The sequence below is a fragment of the Staurois parvus genome, unplaced genomic scaffold, assembly GCF_062004578.1.
Source record: "Staurois parvus isolate SC_StPar_1 unplaced genomic scaffold, SC_StPar_1.0 ptg000396l, whole genome shotgun sequence".
Lineage (NCBI taxonomy): Eukaryota > Metazoa > Chordata > Amphibia > Anura > Ranidae > Staurois > Staurois parvus.
Window position 1 is genome coordinate 2055850 of NW_028318192.1, and position 24498 is coordinate 2080347.

Here is a 24498-nt window from a genome sequence, read left to right on the forward strand (position 1 = left end):
CATTCTTGAGTTAGTCCAGACATCTGAGCTAACACCTTACTTATAACAGTTCTTTAACACTTTTGTCCTGACACTGTCATCACAGGACTTGATTGTTGACTGTACTCATAAGCTTTTTAGACCTAAGAACATCCCAGCTTCAGTGCCATGCAATGTCATAGCCGTATAGATTTTTACCATGCTAAAGAGCGTATACTGTTGATGGTCAAAAATGCAACTTATTTTATTTATTTATTACAGGTACTTACCGTATTTTTCGCTCCATAAGACGCACATGACCATAAGACGCACCTAGGTTTTAGAGGCAAAAAACAAGAAAAAAAAATATTCTGAACCAATGGACTGCAGACATAGTACAGGAGATGACCAGAGACTGCGGACATAGTACAGGAGATGACCAGAGACTGCGGACACAGTACAGGGGATGACCATAGACTGCGGACACAGTACAGGAGATGACCAGAGACTGCGGACACAGTACAGGAGATGACCAGAGACTGTGGACACAGTACAGGAGATGACCAGAGACTGCGGACACAGTACAGGAGATGACCAGAGACTGCGGACACAGTACAGGAGATGACCAGAGACTGCGGACACAGTACAAGAGATGACCAGAGACTGCGGACACAGTACAGGAGATGACCAGAGACTGCGGACACAGTACAGGAGATGACCAGAGACTGCGGACATAGTAAAGGAGATGACCAGAGACTGCAGACAGTGCAGGGGATGACCAGAGACTGCAGACAGTAAAGGAGATGACCAGAGACTGCTGACCTTTGGGGAGGGAGGGGGAGCGGGTACCTGAATTTGACAGGTACCCGCTCCCACTTTCGTGGAGTTGTCCTTCCCTCTTCTTCCCACCCTGTCTTCTGTGACAGCCGGGTGCCCACTGCTCATGCGCAAGAAGCGCTGTGCTTTGTGAATGGCCCGGCACCTTCTGGGACCTGTCATGTGTCCCAGAAGACACTGGACCATTCACAAAGCGCAGCACATGCGCAGTGGGCACCTGGCTGTCACAGAAGCCAGTGCGGGAAGACTGTACAGCGCTGGAGCGAGGAACAGGTAAGGTCCTGCAGGAGAGAACAGCTAAACGGCCGGCCCGGTATTCTGACATAGTGGCGGCAGAAATACTGGACCGGCCGCTTTATATTTGCTCCATAAGACGCACTGACATTTCCCCCCTTTTTTGGGGGGGAAAAAAGTGCATCTTATGGAGCGAAAAATACGGTATACAGTACCATCAATTTATGCAGTGCTTTACATATATATTGTACATTCACATCAGTCCCTAACCCTCAAGGGGCTTACAATCTAAGGTCCCTAACTTACATTCATACATATACATGCTAGGGCCAATTTAGACAGGAGCCAATTAACCTACCAGCATGTCTTTAGAGTGAGGGACAAAACTGGAGTACCTGGAGGAAACCCACGCAGGCACAGGGAGACCATGCAAACTCCAGGCAGGTGGTGCTGTGGTTGAGATTCGAATCAATAACCCTAGTACTGCCAGGTGGAAGTGTTAAACATTTAGCCACTGTGCTGCCCTTCCTTCTCTAAACTGTGTTCTCAGCTGGTAATATTCACTGACATCTTCCTTGCTACAACACAGAGACATAAGTAATTTGCCTCCACAAAATCCCACTTAATGGGGTTTCCCTATTAAACTCCTAGCATTCTTTCAAGGTAAAATCACCCCAGCTCTCCAACTTAAGGAAGTTCTTAAACAGCTTCATAACTGGAGTCTGATTTCTCCCTCCTCAGTCAACACCGAGACATTCCCCTGCAACCAACCTGCATGTGTCCCCAGCTCATGGGAATCAGTTCTGCCTACTTGAAACCATGCTATTAGTGTGATTGTTTTTCTGCTCCAAGGTGTTTAATGTCTTGCTGTACTCTGATTTACATACCCCCTACAGGAATAGTGCATGTTTGATTTCTCTCCTTCCCCCAGATAGTTGTGTGCTGTGTACACAGAAGTTTACCATTATTGTAACGGTCTATGTTACTCTTGGTATTCTTTGCTCTCTCTTTCATATGCTGGTAATACATAATCATACAGCTAACAATTGTGGACCTAGGTTTCAGTGGGGAATTTTGCAAACCTTTTTTGCCAGGGTTTTAATCCATTTTGATGGCCATGTGAACCAGAAACTTTTTCCACATTTCTTCTTATACAATCATGGTCCTCAAAATTACCTCCCTCAATGTTAGCAGGCTTAACAGCTCTTTTATTCGAGCCATGCTATGGAAGAAAGCCACCTCACAGAAATGTGCTTTTCAACGTATTCAGGTGCCACACTTTCCCAAACTTAAAGGCTAAGTTCACCTTTTACAAAAAAAAAAAAAAGCCCATCTCTTTGCAAAAAAACTGTGCTTTTATTATTTTTTACATTGCAGTTTGTAAGGCATTGCACCCCAGATCAGGCAGAGACTCAAGCAGCTGTCTGCTTGTACCTTCCATAAGGGCAGCCAGTTATTGAGGAAGAATCAACGAACTATAAGAGCGCTCACCAGTTCATTTAAATCTACAAGCCACGGAGGCCGATGGTAGATGTAGTTCATCCATTCACAGAACTCTGTGCTGTTTTCAAATTCTGACAATGGGTGCAAGGAGAAGATCCCCTGCCTGCTGTCACCGAAAGGGGGGTTCAGGGGGAGAGGAGGCAGGAGCTGGAACATGTTAGATAATCCACCCTAAATATGGGTGGAACATGTAACGTATTCCAAAGGTCAACGTATCCTTTAAGTTCTTGTTTCATAAACTGAAACCATATAGACACAAACCAACTATTATCTGTGGTAACTTTAACCAGGTTGTTGAAGTCTCAATAGACTCGTTTTGCATTTGGCTAGGGTCAGTGTCACTACTGGTAGCATGAGGCAATACCCTACAGAGGTTACACAGGCAGTCCAACTCCTCCAGGATGGCACATTAATATGTGCCATTGCCAGAAGGTTTTCTGTGTCTCCTAGCAAAGTCTCAAGAGCATGGAGGAGATTCCAGGAGACAGGCAGTTACTATAGGAGAGCTGGACAGGACCCTAACATGTTCTTAACCCATCAGCAGGACTGTTATCTGTTCTTTGTGCAAGGAACAACAGGAACAACAGCACTGCCAGAGCCCTACAAAATTACCTCCAAGAGGCCACTTGTGTGAATGTCTCTGACCAAAAAATCAGAAAGAGACTTCATGAGCGTGACCTGAGGGTCTGACATCCTCTAGTGGGCCCTGTGTTCACTGCCTGGCACCATAGAGCTCGATTGGCATTTGCCAATGAACGCCAGAATTGGCAGGTCTGCCACTGGCACCCTGTGTTTTCACAGATGAGAGCAGGTTCACTCTGAGCACATGTGACAGACTTGAAAGGGTCCAAGATCTCACTGATGTCTTGTTCCAGATCTGGAAGGAAATACCCCAGGACACCATTCATTGTCTCATTAGGAGCATGTTCCAACATTGTCAGGCATCCATACAAACTACTGAGTACCATTTTGAGTTGAAATGAAATTTTGGACTAGCCTGCTGCATAATTTTTTCACTTTTATTTTCAGAACATCTTTGAATTTAGTCCTCTGTAGGTTGATATTTTTTTTCCATCAAACAATGGGGCATCCTTAAGTACCTAACACATTACCCAGTCCATATCAGTATAGATATCCAGCATGATATTTTTCCCCATTGAGATCTGAACAGTGCAAATACAGCACTGAAGAACTATACAAATTCCCAAATTTCAATAAACTACTGAAATGACCCAAATCCCCCCAAAATGCTATAGAGATCAATATAAGACCAAACACAATCCAATGTAAGTCAGTGTGAAAAATGTGACAAAGTTCAATAGTGTATAATCCAAAATTTTTGTACACCAGTCCAATATAAATCAATGTGAAGATGTGAAGACATTACAAATTAGAAATGAGATAGACTCATTACATGCAAAGCAAGATAGTTCAAGCCATGATTTGTCTTAATTGTGATGATTATGGCTTACAGCTCGAGAAAACCCCAAATCCACAATCTCAGAAAAATAGAATATTGTGAAAAGGTGCAATATTCTAGGCTCAAAATGTCCCATTCTAATCAGCTAATTAAGCCATAACACCTGCAAAGTTTTCCCGAGCCTTTAAATGGTCTCTCAGTCTGGTTCAGTAGGAATCACAATCATGGGAAAGACTGCTGACCTGACAGTTGTGCAGAAAACCATCATTGACACCCTCCATAAGGAGGGAAAGCCTCAAAAGGTAATTGCAAAAGAAGCTGGATGTTTCCAAAGTGCTGTACCAAAGCACATTAATAGAAAGTTATGTGGAAGGGAAAAGTGTGGAAGAAAAAGGTGCACAAGCAGCAGGGATGACCGCAGCCTGGAGAAGATTGTCAGGAAAAGGCCATTCAAAAGTGTTGGGGACTTTCACAAGTTGGGGACTGAGGCTGGAGTCAGTGCATCAAAAGCCACCACACACTGACGGATCCTGGACATGGGCTTCAAATGTCGTCTTCCTCTTGTCAAGCCGCTTCTGAACAAAAAACAATGTCAGAAGCGTCTTACCTGGGCTAAAGAAAAACAGACCTGGTCTATTGCTCAGTGGTCCAAAGTCCTCTTTTCTGATGAGAGCAACTTTTGCATCTCATTTGGAAACCAAGGACCCAGAGTATGGAGGAAGAATGGAGAGGCACACATTGCAAGATGCTTGAAGTCCAGTGTGAAGTTTCCACAGTCTGTGTTGATTTGGGGAGCCATGTCATCTGCTGGTGTTGGTCCACTGTGCTTCATTAAGTCCAGGGTCAATGCAGCTGTCTTCCAGGAGATTTTGGAGCACTTCATGCTTCCTTCCGCAGACGAGCTTTATGGGGATGCTGACTTCATTTTCCAGCAGGACTTGGCACATGCCCACACTGCCAAAATCACCAAAACATGGTTCAATGACCGTGGGATTACTGTGCTTGATTGGCCAGCAAACTTGCCTGACCTGAACCCCATAGATAATCTATGGGGCATTGCCAAGAGAAAGATGAGAGACATGAGATTGAACAATGCCGAAGAGCTGAAGGCCGCTATTGAAGCATCCTGGTCTTCCATAACACCACAGCAGTGCCACAGGCTGATATCTTCCATGCCACGCTGCATTGAGGCAGTAATTGCTGCAAAAGGGGCCTAAACCAAATACTGAGTACATATGCATGCTTATACTTTTCAGAGGTCCGATATTGTTCTATGTACAATCCTTATTTTATTGATTGCATGTAATATTTTAATTTTCTGAGATTGTGGATTTGGGGTTTTCATGAGCTGTAAGCCATAATCATCACAATTATGACAAATCACGGCTTAAACTATCTTGCTGTGCATGTAATGAGTCTATCTTATATTTTAGTTTCACCTTTTAAGTTGCATTACTGAAATAAATGAACTTTTGCACAATATTCTAATTTTTTGAGTTTCACCTGTATATGCCTATCCTGCAACAGATTAGGCAAGCAGAGCTCATGTCAAACAATTAAGCTGGTGGCCACTGCTCATTCATTCTTCATTCCACTTTTGCTCCACCTATCTCCCAAGAACACATTTATGCCAAAAGAAATTCCTACAATGCAGTATCTCCTTGTAAGAAGGCCCTTTTGACCTCTTTAACATTCAAGGTCTGGATGGAAGGTGAGCAGCTGGTTTTACCACTGGGGTGAATGCATAAGGGTGTCTGCATTAGGAGGAGGTCTGATATTATTATACCAGAATTGTTATTGATTGTGAAGTCTTTATTTTGAGTGCACAAGGCTGATGCTAATCACAGACTGTTTTATGACATACTGGACTTGAATATTGGATACACTTAAATGAATTTCTATTATTCTTATTATTTGATACACTTACAGTATGTAATGTGCACACAGACTTTATTTACATGAACATTTTTGTTTGGCACATGATTACACATGCTATATTTTTCATCTTCATTGTAAGGCTGTGTGCAAGTGTATTTTGTGTTATTTTAATGTTATTACAATGACAAAACCTAAAATCTGAAATTTTCATTGGTTGTGTGTACTGAAAAAGTTCATTGTTTACTATAAGGCCCCATGTACACTGCTGTTGGTGTTTTTTTGCCAAAGCTCATGAATTCAACTCAATAAAAGCAGACAGATGTATAAACTCTCCAGTGCCTCGAGGGAACCAATGCCCGGGGAAGGCCAGGGGGTCAGAAGCATGAATAGCCTATGGATAACGTTCCGTAGATGCAGCCCTCCTCAGTTGGGGAAGTCAACAAACTGGAAGAAAGCCTACAGGTGGCACAAACACCTAGTGCATTATCCAAGGTTTATTAAAAGTGTAAAAGGACAAAAAATATACTCACAAACATAGCATATGTATAAAGCCTATAAGGCCATGGAGCTGGCCACAAGGATGGCAGAGTGTCCGACTGATGCTTTCGGCCTGATGACACGTTTCGGGGACAAATCCCTTTCCTCAAAGCTCCAAAGAAAGGGATTTCTCCCCAAAATGCACCAGAGGGCTGACCACAGTGTCAGTCAGACACTCTGCTATCTTTGTGGCCAGCTCCATGGCCTTATAGGCTTTACATACATGCTATGTTTGTGAGTATCTTTTTTGTCCTTTTACACTTTTAATAAACCTTGGATAATGCACAAGGTGTTTATGCCACCTGTATGTTTTCTTTTAACTCAATGTGTCCATGAACACATAGGCTTTTACCAGAGTTTAGGAGCATCAGAGCTTAGGGGCAGTTAAACGTTTCTCTCCTGAAGGCCTAAATGTTCACTTTTTTCTGAAACACTTCCTTAATAATGGAATCCTGTCTGATCCTAAAATATTGGATTGTTTAAGATGTCATAGGGATCTTAATAAAATGTGTTTTCCTGACACAAGGGCATTTGCTAGTGAGAAAAATTACTTACCATTGAAACATGGAACTGTCCATCTAATCACTTCAGCAAAAACCTAAAATAAAAAGTATGCTATTTTTTCAAAGGGTGTCTACTGCTCTCAACAAATCCAAGCCAAGAGATTCTTTGCATTAGAAATAGACATTTAACTGTAATAGTCAGAGCCTTAATCATAACAACATACTCTGCTATTTTAACACTGATTACCATAGACATAAACCCTAACTGGACAACATTTAATTTGCATATGCATTTTGTAACCTAAACAATTCCCATACCTTATTTCATCCACTTTATGTCTGCATACAATTCAATATCAGTTGCACATAAGTTCTTTGGATGGTTCCCTGAAAGTGATAATGATGCACTCTACCTTCGCAATGTTTGTACCCATGATCACTTGCAGTCTCTATCAAGGTAGCAGATGACAAAGTCAAAACTTAGGAGCACTGTGCCTGAAAAAAGACTTCATGGAAGGAACAGCAAATATTATTTTAATGAAGACTTCCGATTTTACAAGGCTGAAAGCAACCTTTGAAATTATATTAACATTTTAAAGCTTTTATAAGATTTGAGTTATTGGGATTAGATCTACATATCACTTTAGTTACTCTTTATACTTTATTTGTGCTGTGCCACCACAGCAAATGTGTCTAATTTCTACTTTTGCAGGCAAAAAGTCCTATTTAATTGAGAGCAAGAAAAAAAAACACATAGGCATACATGTGCGTACATACTGTATGTGGTAAGGCATAATGCAGGAGTGCACTTATTTTAACTCTAATGAGCAACTAGGTTTATTGAGATTTCTTTCTGTTGTCTGAAACTGTCTTTAATATTAGGTGGTATATGTTTAAATTTATTTATTTTATCTGAAAACAAGTTATTTGGCAGAATCACTGTTTTTCTCAAGGCAAAATATGTGCCTTTGTTCTCCAATGTTGACCTCCAATTCTTTTGTAGAATAAGAAATGGAAAGGTTTTTATGTGTAACAACTCGACATATCTTTTTGATTGCCAGTGAAGCAGAAACTGTACATTTTTTTCTTAAAAAAAAAAGAAACTGTCTTGTCTTGAATTCCTCTACTTTTCTTCATGATTTTCTTATAATAATCATGCCGTAGTTCAAGAAGAATTATTGCTTCGGAAATGTTGCCCCTTCTGTGAAATCTGAATCTTTTATATTCCTCCAAATGCAGTTAAATAGCATCGAGAAAGGAACTTTGCCTGCTGTTATACTATAGTAATACAGTGAATAATACTAATACCCACTGCTAACCCTCTCGTGGTTATAACCCATTTTATACTTTTCCATGGATAACAGCTGAATTCTTTATCTTGTTTTATTTAACCATTTATTCAATTAAAAGTCACAAATGAATTACAAGGTGGTTAAAATAAAATTATTTTTATAGTATATTGTAAATTGGTACACTGCTTTTCTATCCAGATGCCTTTCTTCCTTTTCTTTCCAGCAAACTTGTAGATGTATGCTACCAGACTCTGAATGCAACTTTCCCTTAGTTTGAATGATTGTTAACATGTAGCACCTTCCTAGGTAGGTGTTAGGATTAGATAGATAGGGTTAGTTATGTTTTTCATAGGTAAATTTAATTTTCACTCTGTAGGCAGAGTAGCTTTAATTATTGCTAAGTAAAATAAAGTTAGCTCACTGTGCTAAGTGAGCTATGATCATTTAGTGAGGTCTGCTCTGTATGCTCAGGTGCTGCTAGTTTGCCTAGCTTTCTTTGTATCCAGGATACTGCAGAAGTTTCTGGATGTTAGGTGTGGAGCTATGCAGATGGTAGCATGAATATTGACACAGTCTCAGCCTATCCCAGAGAGAGGGGCTCTAAGGCATGTTGGGTAACTGTATATATTCAGTGAGCACACAAAGCTCTGGGTCTTTCCTAGATAGGACTTCCTGGCCTGAGAGAGGGCACGTTGCCCTCCCAGACAGCTGCTGCCATAGGCCTTTGAAGGGCTACCTGCAGGCGTGAATTGCTGAGACCTGGGTTCTGTTACGCTGACTGAGGGGCTGTCTTCTAAAGATCTGGTCTGGTATCATGAAGGAAGGTGTCCAGTTGCTCTTGGACCTTGTAAGTACAGACATCCCTAAGGATCTTAGACTGTGTGCTGTGTAACTCCCTCTGGTGCTAGGAAGTCAGCTGTGGGTTTAGCAAAGGGAATACAGGTTGGTGCTCCTAAGAGCTTAGTCCATCTGCCCACTACTACTTAAGGGACACTACTCTGGGCTCTAAAGAATTTACTGCTGTTACTGCTACTACTTGTTGCTACTACTTAAAGCTGAAGTCTTAAAGAAAATAATCATTTAAATAAGCATATTTTGTGGAACCTATGCCAAAAAAAGTCAAGTGGAGGACAACGGCCAAGTCATTGATATTGGTCATAATCTCCATACAGCTGATTCTTTTCAGTACCAACTTACTATGTCTCATTCTGCACTGTATCTACACCTGGTAAAGGCACTAAAACCTTTCTATCTGCACCTTGTGATTTTGTTGTGCATAAGATGTGCATTGATGATGGAGTTTCATGGTGTCATTTGTTTCCTTGTACACAAGGCCTATAGTAAATTTTCACATCCAAAGCCAAAAGTTTCTATTTGTGTACAAACATGAGGTATGCCACATGGTACTGCAAAGGTTAATGCATGACCTCTGTGTAGATTAAGAATTGACACTATGGTTTGATTTACTAAACCTGGAGAGTGCAAAATCTGGTGCAGCTGTGCATGGTTGCCAATCAGCATCTAACTGCGGCTTGTTCAATTAAGCTTTGACAAAAAAAAATGGAAGCTGATTAGTTGCCATGCACAGCTGCACCAGATTTTGCACTCTCCAATTTTAGTAAAGAAACCCCTGTCTGTGAAGAATTTACATATCCCAAAATCCTTGGATCTCTCAGTCTAGTGTTTTGCAGGTGAAAGCTGCATAATAATTAGATCTGAAATAGACACAAGCAGGCAGAGCAATGAAGAGAAGATATTTGTTTTCATGACCTTATCACTCCCACATTTGTGTTGCAACACGGGAGAAATGGTAAGGCATGGACTGGAAATTGCATGACCTGGAACAAGCTAGGTGAATTAATACATGGACATAAAGGAATCGATCAGCAATGACACTTACAAACAGCAGCCACAATGTGTGAGACCAATGTAGCGCTACCCTCTTGAGGGTCACAGTGTTTGTATGTTCCCCTAAGCTCCACGCAGCCAGGCAACATGCATTTTCCACACTTGCATCCACAGTCAGTGAACAGTCCATGAGCTTGGTTTTTGTTACTTTATTAGGGCAAATAACTTGAATAGGGTAATAGGGATTATGGGATGCTAAGCTTGACTGAATCAATGCATGGAGACAACTTCCTTCCTATTTACTGAAACAGATACTGGCCTATTATTTTCCTTGAAAGCAGTCAGTCATTGCGGATCAATAGCAACAGTCCCTCTGAAAATTAGCTTAGCTTGTTGCAAACTACATGCAGAGATGTCTCCTCTCCCCTGTAGAACTGCTGCCTGCTCCACAGCCTGCTGACAATACCAGCCCTCCTGGCTGCTCTGAAGATCTCCATAGTTTAAGAACAGCACTGTCCTTTGAAAGCTTGCTACACTTTCAGTCTCACTCCTTGTAAATTCCTGGGTGTGCAGATGTATTCACTCTGTCCTCCTTGCTCCCACCGCTCCCAGGCCTTGATCCTGTTCATGCTGTGATGGACCCTCCCAGCCTCCCCCAAAGACCTAGGAGGCCCCTCCCAGGCCACCAACAGTCTCCTCAGCACTCCAGCTTCAACCTGACTCCCTTGCCAGCCTGACTCTCCCATATTTATGGGTTGGCCTCTACCAGGGCCTTCAAACCTGAGATTGGGTAGACTCCCATAAACATGCAGAATAGGTCTCCACCCCTTCGGCCCACTGGCTTCTGGAAGGTCCCATGGTCCTCCAGAACCAGGTGGAGGTGATAGAGTCCCAACCTGTTAAGCCATCCAGCCTGACCTGCAGTAACCCGACCTAATTAGACTCACACAGTTACTATAAGTCATACTCAGTAAATTTACCTACACTAGAGGGTGCTATACCATCATAACAAGTAACATGTGCAACTTATTTCGGTCTGAATCTAAATTCGGATTAATTTTTAGTCATTTATCGACTGATCTGAATTCTGTCTGAAGATAGCTTGTTGTAAGGAGAGGTCTGGGAAGCCGGCAGCACCGTTCTTATCAACCGATGATTCATCAGCTGGCAGTGGTTTCTCCACTGACAGCTGAATGTAAAAAATAGAATTGCCGGCAATGAAAATGTAAGAAAAAAACTGTGTGGAGTCCCCCCATTATCTATACCAGGCCCTTCGGGTCTGGTATGGATGTTAAGGGGAACCCCATGCTATCTACAAACAAAAAAAAGGTGTAAGGTCCCCGTCAAAATACATGCCAGACCCTTATCCAAGCATGCAGCCCAGCAGATCAGGAAAGGAGGGGATGAGAGATAGGCCCCCTCCTGAACCATGCCAGGCCACATACCCTCAACATGGGGGGTGCTTTGGGGGAGGGGGCTTTCTTCTCCCAAAGCACCTTGTCTCCATGTTGATGGGGACAAGGATCTCTTCACGTCCAACCATGCCACCATCAAGCCCACCCCGCAAGCCAGAGTACTTGGTGTCATACTAGACTCCAATCTATCCTTCCAGCCCCAAGTCCAATCGCTAACAAACTCATGCAGACTCCACCTCCGCAACATCACCAAAATACGCCCATTCCTAACCCCAGAAACTACTAAGCAGCTCATCCACTCCCTCATCATATCACGACTCGATTACTGCAACTCCCTCCTCACTGGCCTGCCTCACCACAGGCTATCCCCACTTCAGTCGATTCTGAATACGGCGGCCAGACTCATCCACCTTACCAACCACTCCATTTCCACCACTCCCCTCTGCCAATCCCTCCACTGGCTTCCGATTGCCCAACGGATCAAATTCAAACTGCTAACACTGACGTACGAAGCTGTCCATAATTCTGCCCCAAATTACATCACCGACCTAATATCCAAATACCACCCAAAACACACTCTCCGCTCTTCACAAGACTTCCTTCTCTCTAGTTCCCTGATCTCCTCCTCCCATGCCCGCATCCAGGACTTCTCCAGGGCATCACCCATCCTCTGGAACTCCCTACCCCAATCCATCAGACTATCACCCACTCTCCTCTCCTTTAGGCGCACCCTAAAAACCCACCTCTTCAGGGAATCCTACCCCACCCTCTGCTAACTGCCGATCTCCTCCACTCTTCCTACCACTCCATCCCCCACAGCTTTTCCTCCCGTACCACTATCCCCGCCCTCCTAGATTGTAAGCTCCAAGGAGCATGGCCCTCGAACCCCTCGTGTATCCCACTGTATTGTTATTGTACCGTCTCATGTATTGTCTCCCATTGTAATGTACAGCGCTGAGCGAACTGTTGGCGCTATATAAATACTGTATAATAATAATAATAATAATCTTCCCCACAACCCTGGGCTGTGGTTGTTGGATTCTGCAGGAAGGGGGCTTATCAGAATCTGGAAGCCCCGTTTAACAAGTGGGCCCCCAGATCCCAGTCCCCCATGTGAGTGATTATGGGGTACCTTGTACCGCTAACCATTCACCAAAAAAGTGTAAGAAGTTAAAAAAACACAACACCAGTTTTTCACAAGTCCTTTATTAAAAAAAAATATATATATATATGTCCCCTGAAGTAAATCCAATGTCAATCACGATGACGTCTGGCACCGACCCGGAAAAAAAAAGTTACGATCTCCACGAAGGCTCCCACTTTCTGGCAACTTCTCTTTCTGACAGTTCTTAAATAACAAAGGGGTTGGGCCACCCGATGACATTGCCCTGATGTCATGGACCCAGCATGCCCCCAGTCGATGACGTCACAAGAGGGGGGTGACCCGGCAACATCATTGGCTGGTCCTGCCCCTTTGTTATTTAAAATCTATTAGGCGGAGGAGTTGGCAGACGGCGGGAACTTTTGTGGAGAGCAGAGTGTTTTTTTTTTTTTAGGGGGGGGCTTGGTGGCAGTGGTCATTGTGATTGACATTGGATCTACTTCGGTGGACAAAAGTTTTTTATTTTTTAATAAAGGACTTGTCAAAAACTGGTGTTGTGTTTTTTTTTCACTTCTTACACTTGTGCTGTGAATGATTAGGCATATGATAATCATTCACATAAGAGGGAGTGGGATCTGGGGGCTTCCAGATTTCAATAAGCCCCCCCACCGACAGACCCCCACAACCACAGCCCAGGGTTGTGGGGAAAATACTCTTGTATAGTATGGATAGTGGGGTAGACCCCATGCCATTTTTTTTCTTAATTTTTCCTTGCCAGCAAATCTTTTTTTTACACTCAGCTGTCAGTGGGGAAATCACCAACAGCTAATGAGTCATTCGTTGTTAAAGCGGAGCTCCAGTCCCCCTAATACATTTTGGTAAAAGCAGATCCACGATGACCTTTCAAACAGCATTAACAATTGGAATAATTCAATAGTAAAAGCTTTGTAATTACCTAGTAATTAACAATTTACCATGATCTCGGAAGCAGGCAGGCGCCATGATGGTTGTGGGCATCTGAAGCCCGCAGGTATTTATTTCCGGGAATTGGTGCTGTTGGCTATCCCAGCATGCACCACTCGTTCTCGTGCCTGTGCAGTACACACTCTGCAATTACAGCATAGAGCACAACATAGGACGCAGCAGGATACAGCATCCATGTCTTCCTGTAATCCGTACTCTGGTAAAATGGTGCAAAACTCCTCCCATTAGCGACATTTCCGGTTTTCAAGTCCCGTGATTACAGGAAACCAAAGGACTCCTGGGATACAGGAAATTACATCCCAGGAGACCTTGCAAATTGCCTTACAATGTCATCGCCTAGGCGGCCGGGACCAAAACTGCAGGCTTGCAGTGGATTTAAAGGTATGTATATTAAAACAAAAAAAAAAATATCCAACTTGTTCTTTATTTCACAGGGACAACATAATCAGGTAAAGTATGAAAAATGGGCGGAACTCCACTTTAAGGACTCTATGGCCAGCTTCCCTGCCCTCTCCTTAACAACCAGCTATTCTTCATACAGAATTCAGATTGGTTAATAAATTCTAATCGGTCTGGAAATTTTAACTAAATCAATTCCGAAACAAATCTACTAAACAAAATTAGTAACAATGAATTTCTTATGAAACAAAAATACATTTTGCATTCTGGATATGTATAATAACAAGGTAAGGCAAACAAAAGTTACAGGGAATTTAACTACACTAATACCTAGTTAAAACAACAAAAACAGGTGTATAAAATGCCTTTAAGGTTGGTAAGATTTACTTCCTCACATCAGACCTACACCCTTCTAGATTGCGGACTTGATAAATTGGTGATTCTTGAGGTGAATTATCAAGAAACAGCTAAATAAGTTGAGAAAATGTAAATTCACAAATGCAATTGAGAAGAGAGACCCAAGAATTTCAGTTTCTCAGGTACAGCTTTTTCTCTAGCAGGCCCTCAAACAATACGTAACACAGTAGTAACTGCCAGCGGCAGTAGTGGGCATGTTCTCACACTGGGTACACAGGAGTGCTTAGGTTCTGTGTTGTGTCAGGAAGTAAAGAACCTGCAAACACAACTGCTCCTGCGCTTGGGGATGGACTCAATGCAGGCTACAAACACATTAAGAATGTCCTGGAACATGAGCATCTTGCTGCCCTCAATAGACCGGGGAAATCCAAATATACTGAATGAGGAAAGAACAAACAGAGGGCGCACAGGCCTAGTGTATTACCATAAAAATGTTTAATAGGAAATAAAGTAGGTGTTGTACTCACAAACGACAATAAAGTCAAGGCACGTCATAAAAGAACAGCTGGGTCAACACCGTGCTGAGTAAAAGTCTGCAATAGGGAGTGTAGACATCCAATTGACTGGCGCATTTCGAGAACTTGCCTCTTCCTCAGAGTGGCTCTGAGGAAGAGGCATCCCTCCCTATTGCGGACTGTTTCTCAGCGCGGTGTTGACCTAGCTGTTCTTTTATAACGTGCCTTGACTTTATTGTCATTTGTGAGTACAAATGAGGAGTTCTTTCCTCATTGTGTCAGGAAGTGTTCTGCTATTCCTAAGGGGGAATTCAAGGCAAAAGGTAGATTTTCAGATGCTGCTTAGCTTCAGTTAGATTTCCTATAGAGTATATCCTCAATAAGACAGTAAATCTTATTTTTTTGTCTCCACTTTACCTGGCAGTGAACGAGGCAATCTTTCCAGGCAGGTCACACAAAGTATACAGTATATGTATGCACAGTGTTAAAATAGCCAAATAATAAATATGTGTAAAAATCAACACGCTGGGGTGAGCTTTCAGTCTGTGATATTGATAGTGATCACTTCTCTTCAACCTCAGATAAATTTCGTGCTCAACCAAATTAGTAGCATTCAGTGATGCTAAAAGTGTTGAAATTTTAACAATTACAACAATACAAAAGGATTCAGAATAGAGAGTAAGAACAAACTTTCCTTAGCACCATGGCTCAAGCACGGTCTTGAATTTGCAAAAGCAATCATAAACTGGCCCATTGACCATTAACGATATACATAAACAATACAATGCAAGAATTGCAGTTCTGGTATCCAGCAAAGGTGATTACAATTAAGGCGTATAGCAATTGCATAATGCACTAATTGCCATCACAATAATCCCAGAAGAATGGACCCACATAAGGCCAGACCTCCAGCTAGTATAATCATAGGAAAAAAAAAAGTAAAAAAGGAGAAGAAAAAAAAAGAGAGGGAGAAAGGAAAGAAGAAACATACAGGGTTAGAAAAGAACAGAGCTCATATTTAGCCACTAGAACCACAGCACACTCAATTCTAGATACTCAGAATGTGTGACATAAACCAATCTTTCCAACGAGACCATTTCAGGTCAAATTTCTCCATATGCTGATAGGAAATGGCCACAAAATAAGTGCAAAAACCTCTTGCCAAAAATTATGTAGGCAGGAGCACTCCCACATAATATGAAATAAATTACCTTCCCTGCCACAGTTCCTCTAGCACAATGACGACACATTAGGATACATTTTAGATAATTTGTATGGGGTAAGGTAGCTGCGGTACAATATTTTTAGGGAGCAATCCCAGTGATTAGTACATTTTGTAATACTCAAGCTATTGCTCAAGGCTGCATCCCACTCATCTCTGGTGAAAGATCTTTGTAAATCCCTCTCCCATCAACCCACACAGTTTGGAATAGAGACATCATTGTCATAGCGTAAAAACTTGTAGAACCATGAGATACCTTTTTTTAATCTAATAGGGTTAGTTAATATGTGCCATATTTTAGAATCTATGTTAAGCCATTTTTTCAGGTTAACATTGTGGTAGCCTCTGATTTGCAAAAAAGAGTGTAGGCCTTTGAATGGGACAGCGTTTCGTATTTCAGTGAAAGTACTATAACCTAGATCCCTTAAGGGGCTGGTATTGGTATTCAGGATAAAGTATTCATATGCTGATAATGGAATATCTATTTGAAGTTTGGGAGAGGAGGTAGGCAATTTATTCAGGCCCGGTATCCATGCATCCAGAGTTGCAGTGATAGATGGAAGAAATATAGTTAAAGGTTTGGGTGTAACAGACCTAGCCAACAGTAGTGCCTGAAGGTCTCTATTGGGAACCACACTCTGCTCTATTTGTACCCATAATTTATCTCACAGGACGAACCACGTCGGAAGTTAATCCAGCAGCGTTGCGTAATAGTAAGTAGAAAGTGCTGGAAGACCGAGCCCTCCTTTGGATTTATGTTTGGTGAGGGACAGGAATGAGATCCATGGTTTCTTCCCCCTCCAGATATATCTTTTTAGGGCCGCCTCCAACTTACGGAAATAGGCATAGGGAATAAGAATCAGAATCAATCTAAAATAATATAATATATTAGGAAAGATCAACATCTTAAACACTGCTATTCTACCTATACACGACTTTTCAAATTTATCAAGCCGCTGCAACGCCACTATAATAGACTGGTACAATTTATCGAAGTTGTCTTTAAATGTATTGGAGGACAGGGCTGATATACATATACCAAGGTAGTCCAATTTCTTATGGGTCCAGTGATAGGGAAATTTATCTTTAATATTTTTCAAAGGTCCCTTTGCTATAGCTATTGGGAGGGCACAGGATTTTGTAATGTTAAGTTTATAGTAAGAAACTGCACTAGATGACTGCAAGGAAGCCGAGATTTCTGTAAGGGAATTCACCGGGTCAGTAACAGTAAGGATGACATCATCTGCAAATAATCCAATTTTATGGGATGTCGACGCTACATGAATGCCTGAGATCTGTGGGTTAATTCTAATTGCAGTCGCTAGGGGTTCCATGACTAGTGAAAAAATGATGAGAGATAGAGGACATCCCTGCCTTGTTCCATTGGAAATGCTAAAAGGGTCCGATAAAGCGTTTGACGTAAATATTTGTGCAGTGAGGACTGTATATAGTGCCATAATAGCCAACTTTATAAAACGACTGATACCGAATTTGTTTAGAGTAGTGTCTAAGTATTGCCAAAGGACTCTATCAAAGGCTTTTTCAGTGTCCAATGCCAAAAATACAGCCTGGAGTCTGCAAGATTCAATTAAATGCATCAGGTTAAGTATTCTACGGGTACCATCTGCTGCTTGTCGGCCCTTGACGAAACCCACTTGGTCAGCCTTAATAAGAAGAGGGGTTATATTTAGAAGGTGAGTTGCTATGATTTTAGCATATATTTTAAGGTCTGTGTTTAGCAGGGAAATGGGCCTAAAATTTTGTGGGCGTCCTGGAATCTTCCCTGGTTTAGGTAGAGTGACGATGATAGCCTTTAACATTTCGGGTGGGAATGTGGACGTACGCACTGCTTCATCAAAAGATCTTTTAAGGTGTGGAAGTAGTATGGGTTGAAATTCTTTATAGTACTTTGCTGAAAAACCACCAAACCCCGGAGATTTCCCTTTTGGTAAAGCTTTAATAGCCACGATTATTTCACTTTCCAGGATAGGTTGATTAAGCCCCTCTAATTTCTGAAGTTGGTAGTGGTAGTGGAAGTTCTAATGGTAGTGGTAATTTTTCAAAGAATTGATTAATCAGCTCTGGAGTAGGTTGCGGAGTATGTGGATCATCTTTAGGATTATATAATTGGGAATAATAGGAGTGGAATGCTTCCACTATTTTATTGGGTTGATAAGTGATTTTATTCGATACAGGGTCCAGAATTGAGGATAATTTAGATTTGGATTGTCTAGCAGCAAGATATTTCGCCAGCATCTTGCCCGTTTTGTTCCCCAGTGTATAAAATGAAGCTTTAACCTTTTTCAAATTTTGTCCATGTCGTCATAAGAGGAGGATCCTAAGTTTAAGTCTAGTGGTTTGGAGTTCCCGCAATACAGTGGGAGATAAAGATTGTTTGTGGATAAGTTCGAATCTAGCTATCTTATCAATGGTATCAGAAAAGGTTTGATTCCTGTTACGCCTTGCCTGTGAAGCTAATTTTAATAGCAACCCTCTACAATACGCTTTGTGGGCACACCACGTGCTAAATACATTGCTATCAGGAGAAGAGAGATATCAAAATATTCCTGTAAAGTTGTAGTGAGAGTAGAATGAAAGGCAGGGTTACAAAACATAGAGATATCATTACGCCATAAAAATATTGGGGAGAATTTTAAGGTCTCTTCAATACTCAAGGAGATAGGTGCGTGGTCCATGTCATCGGATACATCTCAGCATTGGATATGTTTTGCAGTAATTTTTAAGTCCGTCAGAAAGAAGCCAATTCTCGAATTTGTGAGCGGCTGAGTAATGCGTGAAATCTTTTTCAGATGCATGTAGGCATCTCCAGAAATCATACAAATTGGCTTTATCTAAGACAGGAGCTAGGGAATGTCTCAAACTGCGAGAAGGGTTGGAAATATCTAATGAGTTATTTATGATAGCGTTGAAGTCTCCACAATACAAAGAGAAACCCTTCTGAATTTTGGCCACTTTTTTCCTGAGAGAATTTAGAAAATGGACCTGATGTACATTGGTAGCATAGAGATTCACAATGGTGTATACAATATTGTTGATTTTGCAGGCAATAATTAGAAATCTGCCTTTACTGTCGAACATTTGAGATAGTAAGGAAAAGGCAACGGAGTTTCAGACAGCAATAAGAACGCCACATTTCTTATCAGGACCATTGGATGTGAAAACATGTGGGAACAAGCGATGTGAGCAGTGCGGTGCTTTAAGGGAGAAAAAATGTGTTTCCTGAACACAAATCACATCTCCATGTAGCCTTTGAGCCTCTTTCCATATCAGTTCTCTTAAAAGGGCTTTTAAGACCATGGGCGTTCAGAGAAACAAATGTCAAGACCAGGATGGAGTTAGCAGATGTGAGATGTGGTCAACCTCAAGTGGTGTAAGTAAGAATTGTATGTTAGAGTTTAGGATCCAAATGGGTAGGCTTAGAGTATCCATGGAATTCCAGCGAAGAGAAAAGGGCTTCAACCCTCCGAGGTAGGTGAAAAGTATCATGCTGAGTTCCAGTGGCATGCTGGTATTGATGCTCTGCAGAAAAAAAACTAAAAAGGAAGAGAGAAAAATTTGAAGAGAAACAAAACAAACAATTAACATATAGGTTTGTGTGAAATGAATCACTGTAATGGATGGGGGTGAATGCCGAGTTGCGCAGCTAGAGTAACTGCTGTCCAAGTGCACAGCGGGTAGAACAAAAAGGAACCAGGAAGCGCGGGAGTATAAAGATTGATTCACGTCATCCTGCTACTTTTGCTATTAACAATTTTTATTGGTTTTCACGTAAGTATACAAACAGCATGTTTGAAAAAAAAAAAAAAACATAACAAGAAGATATATCGATGGTAAAGAACTGCATAGGTACAGGACAAATAATGTAATAAAATAACAGTGTAGAGGTTATTAGGACCGTACATTTTGGGCTGGTAAAGAAGAAATGAAGGTATCCCATGGGTTCCATACTGCCTCAAACACAGCAATCGAACAAGTATGTAGGGCGGCCAAATACTCCATTTGTCTTACATCAGAAATAATAATTTGGTACAAGATTGGAATTGAAGGGGGAGTAGAGGATATCCAACACATAGGAATGCTTCTCCTAGCCACAGTCAGAACACGCACGGAAAGTTTCCTGGACGTTTTAGATAGGCCTGGGAATGGTAGGCTTAGTAAAAAATATAATGGTTCAAATGGCAGAGAGATATGCAATAGCGATTGTAACAAGGACAAACCTCTTCCCAAAAGGGATTAATGGAACTGCATGTCCAAAAAATATGGTAGAGAGAACCAAGGTCTTTACCACAGTGCCAGCAGGCAGGAGACGCATTTGGGTTATAAGCATGAAGAACTTTAGGCATTTTGTACCACAACATCATGATCTTGTATGTATTTTCCTTAAAGACCACACAGACAGAAGATCTAGGTGCGTTTTCCCAAATTTTCTTCCACATTAACAAATCAATGTCACATTGTAAAAATTGAGACCACTTGCGCATGTAAAGATGAGTGTCATTAGATGGGGGGCATCCATTAGGAGTCTATATGTGTTAGAGATAATACCCCTTTGATGTGGACCCTGTATGCATAAAAGTTCAAAGGGAGTAGGCTTCTCCAGGATCAATGAGGGTGACATGGTAGAAAAAAAGTGGCATATTTGAAGGTAAATATAAAAATGTTGGGATGGTAGAAGAGCTTTTTTCTGGAGATCCAAGAATGAATGTAGTTTCCAAGTCACTGGGTGTACCAAGTGATGCAGTTGGAAAAGGTTGGCTGCAACCCAAGGGGACATCCGGGACATGACCATATTGTCTGGGAGATTGGGGTTGTAGAGGATATTTGTCAATGGGGAACAGTCAGAGACCAATGCAAATTTAGCCGTACATTTCTGCCAGTCAGGGAAAAGTGCATGGGACCAAGAAAAAAGGTGGCGAAAGGATGAGACATCCACTGCTGAGGTCAACCAAAGGAGGGAGCAAAGATGGGTGATAACTGCAAAGATTCAATCTCAGTCCATATGTTGGGGAAATAATGAGTGGACCATGACATGAGAAAACGAAGATGAGTAGCATAGTAGTAGGTTACTATATCCGCCCCCTCTAGAACGCAGGGAGAGTAGAACAGAACGTGCAATTCTATGCCATTTGTTGTGCCAAATAAAATGCAGAAGGGATTTCTGAAGGGAGTGAAGTTTGGACATAGGGACAGGGATGGGGAGGGTCACAAATAAATATAGAGGTTTGGGTAACACAGTCATTTTTAGTACGTTGATGCGTACGAGGAAATAAATGGGCAGGGAATCCTAGTATTTCAAAGAGTGGAAAATAGCTATAAATGGGGGGGGGGGGGAATTAGCCTCATATATAGAGTGGTAGGAGGAAGAACGACGGGTGGAATGTGTAGTGGGCATGCCTCAGTTTTGTATATATTAACTTTGTAACCTGACAGGGCCCCGATTTGTCACAAGGTCTTATGTAAAATCGGTAGGGAGATGTGGGGACTCGAAAGTGTGAGGAGGATGTCATCTGTGAACAGGGAAAATTTGTACTCGCGGGTATGGGATTGTATCCCGCGTATCTCTGGATTAGACCTGATGGCAATAGCTAATGGTTCCAAACAGAGAATGAACAATAAAGGAGAGAGTGGACAACCCTGACGCGTACCATTTGACATCTGGAAAGGGGACGAAAGAAAGGAAGCTAATCTGACCTGCGAGAAGGGGTAAGAATAAAGAGCCTTCAAGGCTGCCACAAATGGGCCCCGGAAGCCAAACCTCTCCAAGACCATAAACATGTAAGGCCAACTTAGGTGGTCGAAAGCTTTTTGAGCATCTAAACTCAATAATACAGTAGGGATGGAGGATCGGTTAACCAAGTCAACCAGATCAATAGATCTCCTGGTGTTATCTGCAGCATGTCTGATAGGCACAAAACCTACTTGATCCCTGTGTATGAGCTTGGAGATAAGTCCGGACAGTCGGTTGGCCAAGATCTTAGTGAAAATCTTGTAGTCGGAGTTCAATAGGGCAATGGGGCGATAGTTGTCTACAATAGAGTGGTCCTCGGGTTTGGGGATAACCAAAATATATGAGCGGGAGAACTCAGTCTGGGGTGTGACACCTTTGAAAAGATCCCGATAAAGAGAGAGGAGATGGGGGCCAGGATATCAATGAAGGATTTATAATAGGAATAGGGCAATCTGTCTGGTCCCTGTGTTTTACGAGAGGGGAGATGTTTAATTGTGTCAAATAATTCCTCAGATGTGATGTCAGCATTAAGGACCACAATGTCTGAGGATGATAGTCTCGGCAGCAATAGGGGATCAAAAAATCTATCAAAAGATGATTGTGTGAGGGGCGGATGAAGGTCTGGGGTCAAACAGTTATAGAGATTCTCATAGTATGAGCCAAAAATGAGACCATGACATAGGGATCATAGGTAGGGCTTCCATTTGGTTGGATTAGATGATCCGGCATCATTGAGGGGGATTGTGCTTTAAGTCAATTGACTAGCATATGATGAGGTTTATTAGAAAATTTGTAAAATTTCTGCTTGACCCAAAGGAGGGATTGTGCAGACTTACTGGAATCGGGAGCTTTGATTTGGTCGCGAAGAGATGTCACTTTATGGAGCTCAGAAATGGACGGTTTAGCCAATAGACGTTGTTCAGCCAAAGACAGTTGGTGGATAAGAGAAGCCTTGGCACTCGTCGAAGACTTTTTTAAATGGGATCCCATAGAAATACAGAGTCCTCAAAATACCGCCTTATGGGCCTCCCACAGGGTCAAGGTAGAAGCTACAGAGCCAACATTGTGACTAAAATACATTTCAAGTCCCCGAGAAAGTTCGTCCTGAAGATGTTCCGTGGATAGAAAGGTCTCATTGAAGTGTCAGTGACATGTTTTCGGCATAACAGTAGGGAAGAAAAGGTTTAAAGTTAAAGAGGCGTGGTCAGACCATGTAATAGGGTTGATTTCGGAGGCAAACAGGAGAGGAAGCAGTGGGGTGGAGATAAAGAAATGATCCAGGTGGGAGAAACTACGATGCGAGGTGGAGTAGAAAGTAAATTGTTTATGGAGAGAGTGTCTAAACCACCAAGTGTCAAAGAGACGATGCTCCCTTATCAGTCTGCAAAAGGATATTGAAGAGGAGCATTGCCGCTTCGAGGGTGTGGACTCAAAAAGAACTTTCCTGTCTTTATGAGGGGAAAAATTAAATTAAAATCACCCCAACAATCACATGTGGAGTGGAAATGGAGCCTAAGTTGGCAAGTGTTTGGGAAAGGAATTGCAATTGACCAGTATTCGGGGCGTATAAATTCAACAAAACAAGGTGAGTGTTACCAAGCATACATTCCAAAATAATGAAACAACCTCGTTGGTCGACCTTGGAGAAAACAACCTAAAGGGAGCAGTGTGTCCTAATGAGAATTGCTACCCCAGCCTTCCCGGAAGAATCAAAGGCCGAATAGGCTTGGGAAAAAAATCTTGAGGCAAAACAAAAGGAGCCATTTGATTTGAAATGGGTCTCCTGAACAAAAATAATGTCTTCTCCTGAGGATCAAAATTCCCTCAAAGACATCCACCATTTCTGAATGGAGTTGAGGCCCTTGACATTATATGACAAAAACCTCAAAGCCATCATAAAATAATAATGGATGAAGCATGTGTGCCAACAGGAAAAATACATGAAATACCATCAATGAAACAGAATAGAAAACAGAGAACATTAAAATAACACAAAAAAGAGAAATTACAGTGGGAAACATACATATCTGTAAGGATATATACTTGGAAACAACAACTAGACCCAAGTCATCTAGGCCAGTGGGTAGATGAAATTGGGGGCAACACGACATCTGACACATCAGGAAGGTTGTCAAACCCGGCCAGAGAGAAAAAAAAATGCACCCAACAAGGGCTCGGCTGGCCAAAAAACCCAGGTAGAAACCTTATAAAGATCAGGGGGGAAGGATCATCACCAGAATCACCACAGAAGGTCACCCCAGAGAAACATCAGGTAGGCGGATCACTTGATCGAGAAGGACGTGGACGTTGTGGGGTACGCAAGAGTCTCTTCCAGCCCCCGCAAACTGGTGTCCAGTTTCCAGATCTTGTTGGGGGTGGCATAAACGCGAGATGGAGTAGGCGGCAATGAGGACACATCATCCGACAAAGGTGGAAGTCCCAGCTGCTTTAGGAAAGAGTCTGCCTCATGAAGATCACGAAGAACAACTTAGGTGTTGTCTTTAGAGACAACCAGCTTGAAGGGAAACCCCTAGTGATAAGGGACTTGGTGTTGCTGAAGGTGTGTGGTGATCGGCTTCAGTGCTCGCTGCTTGGCCAGGGTAATCAGGGAAAGGTCGCAGAAGAGCTGAAGTCTGTCCGCTTTAAATTCCAAGGAAGATTTGTGGCGAACTGCAGATAATAAGGCTTCTTTGGTTTGAAAGAAATGCAAGCGGACTAAGACGTCACGTGGTCTGGTGCCTTCAG